The sequence below is a fragment of the Psammomys obesus genome, unplaced genomic scaffold (assembly GCF_907164565.1).
Source record: "Psammomys obesus unplaced genomic scaffold, mPsaObe1.curated_primary_1811, whole genome shotgun sequence".
NCBI classification, from domain to species: Eukaryota; Metazoa; Chordata; class Mammalia; order Rodentia; family Muridae; genus Psammomys; species Psammomys obesus.
In genome coordinates, this window is record NW_026585689.1 from 3118267 (window position 1) to 3121096 (window position 2830).

The window sequence follows — 2830 nt, forward strand, 5'->3', positions numbered from 1 at the left end:
CAGTATCTTCACTAAAAATAAACCAGTGCAGGTGCCATACCTTTGAAAGTCCCAAACTGTGAACTAACAAATCCTTTTTAAAAGGTAGTTGTCCTGGGTATTGCACTGTAGTAATGCAAGGCTGACCCACACAAAAAGTATTCTATTAAATCATATTTGACATCCCTTCAGGACAATCAACTCAGGTTAAAGTTGCCAAAATGAGAGAACTGAGGCTAGAAAAGGTAGTGTTTACTCAGAGCTATGTAGTGGCAAGCAGTGTTCCTTAACAACAGAGATAACGTTCTCTTCAGTGACCATCTCACATGAAAATGGTTTTCCCTCTTTCTTTTTAACCCTTTAAGACAGTGGTTCTTAACCTGTGTGTCATGGCTCCTTTGGAAAACCTATATCTCCAAATATATTTACATTACAGTTCATAACAGTTGCAAAATTATAGTTATGAAGTAGCAACAAAAATAATTTCATGATGGGGGGTCACATAACACGAGGAACTATATTAAACTGCAATAGGAAGGTAGAGAACCACTGATCTAAGAGATATTAGATTTCTTTTAAAAGAGGGAACATGCTTTCAGGAATAACAGAAAAGTTAAGTGACACTGCCAGCATCATTCTATGAACTTCATCAGAACAGGATGTGGCCAAGGACCTAAATTCAGAACTTTTTTGAGTTTAGGATTAGATCAGTAGAAAAGTAGAGGAGTCCAGATCCAGCAACTGGGTAGTGGTCCAAATGGGTTTTGCTTCTGCTCCTTTGCTCCGTTAGAGTAGCACAACCTTAGAATATAAAGGCCCTGTTTTTATGTGAATTTAGTGTTCACTTTTTCAAGTGACAGCCAGTAAGTGGCACATAAAGGTTAGAATTTATTTGAGATAGGATTTATGTATACTTTATTGGATTGGAACTCACTATTTTGGCTTAGAGCTCACAGAGATCTTCCTGCCTGACTTTTGAGTGTTCTGATTAAAGGTGTTTACCACCACATCCAGCATTTGAGAAGTTTTGGTGCATGTATATATTCATGACACTCACCACAGTATGAGCTCATTTTCACCAGTCTCTGAGTTACTGTTCTGATTCTTTACAACTAATTTGTCCTTCCTAGTTCTCAGTCAAGACACTGATGTGTTCATCAACGTTTGCACTTTCTAAAACTTTATACAACAGTATCATGAAGCATCAACATGATTGTGACTCATTCAGTTCTTGTACATATAAATGCTCACTCTTTTATTTCCTGGAAAGAGATGTGCAGGTCATCCAAACTGGAGATGAGCATTATTATTTTGAGCATCCATGTACAGCCTCATTTGGCCACATTTTCGTATCTTCTAGGAATATACACATTTATGTTTAAAGAAAATTTCCAAAACGCAAACAAAGTGACATTTAAATTGCCCAAAGCAGCACATGCATATCTTACTGTCTTTGCTTCACTGTGCTTTTGGGACATTATAGGTCTGTAACAATCCTGTATCCTGTATGGAACAAGTTTATTTGTTGTTCAACAGCAAATTGATTTATTCAACAGCACATGTTCACTTCTTGTCTCTGTGTTACGTTTTGGTAATTCCTACAATATTTTAAAACTTTTTCCATTGTTACAACTGTAACAGTGATTGATATGTTTGGTAGGTAGTTTTTTTTTTTTTTTTTTTTTGTCAAATTCCAGTTACCATATATAAAAACAATCTAGAGCACCCTAGAGAACTATTTTCTCCTAAAGGTATTTGCTCATTTCTATTATGAAGGTAGACTAGGAGCTAGTCATTGTTACTCAATCACACCTGGCTAAATTCTGGTTTATCTTCAACCCCTCTATTATTTTTAGGTCACTGGTACTTAGGTTCAGGATATCTTATTAGCCCAAAACTCCCATTTATTTTTGGCTTCCTATTTCTCTTCTTCATGAAATATGTAGGTGTTGTTTTCAACATCCATGGTGCATGTCTCAAACACAGCAGTATCTTCAGAAGAAAATGCAGCATTTTACCAGCATTCATCTCAGTGCAGATGCACACTTACAAGACTTCTAAAGCTGAGGGCGTTGTTAGCTGCAGGGCATTTTCTCTACTAGTGATCAACAGGGGAGAGCCAGCCCATAGTAAGTGGTATCATTCATGGTCTGAGTCCTGGGTTCTATAAGGCAGGCTGAGCAAGTCAGGAAAAGCAAGACAGTGAGCAGCAACCATCCATGCTCTCTGCATCAGTTACTGTTTCCAGGTTCTTGCCCTACTTGAGCTCCTGTCCTGACTTCCTTTGGTGAGCAATATGGAAGTGTAAGCCAAATAAACCCTTTCCTCCCCAACTTGCTTTTTGGTCATGGTGCTTCATCACAACAAAAAACATCTGACTAAGACATACTCTTTCCCTTTTCCTCCTGTTTCTCCTTTCTTCTCCTTTCTTTTTCCTATACCTGCTCTGCTTCCTCTGCCAAAAAGCCAGTATGTTACTGAGAAAGTAACACTGATGTTGGTAGAAAGATTCTAACTCGGAATCACAACTGTGTGACCATAACAAATCAGGGTCCTTGCCATCTAAATTAGCGGTTCTCAACTTGTGGTGACAAACCTCTATTTCCAAAAATATTTACATTAAGATTCATAACAGTAGAAAACTTACAGTTATGAAGTAGCAACAAAAATATTTTTTTTTGGTTGTCGTCACCACAACATGAGTAACTGTACTAAAAGGTCATAACATTAGAAAGGTTGAGAACCACTGATCTAAATGGAGATTAATAACTTTTCTATAATGGCAAAATAGTAAATGAAGCAAAAGCAAAATTATATATATATATATATATATATATATATATATATATAT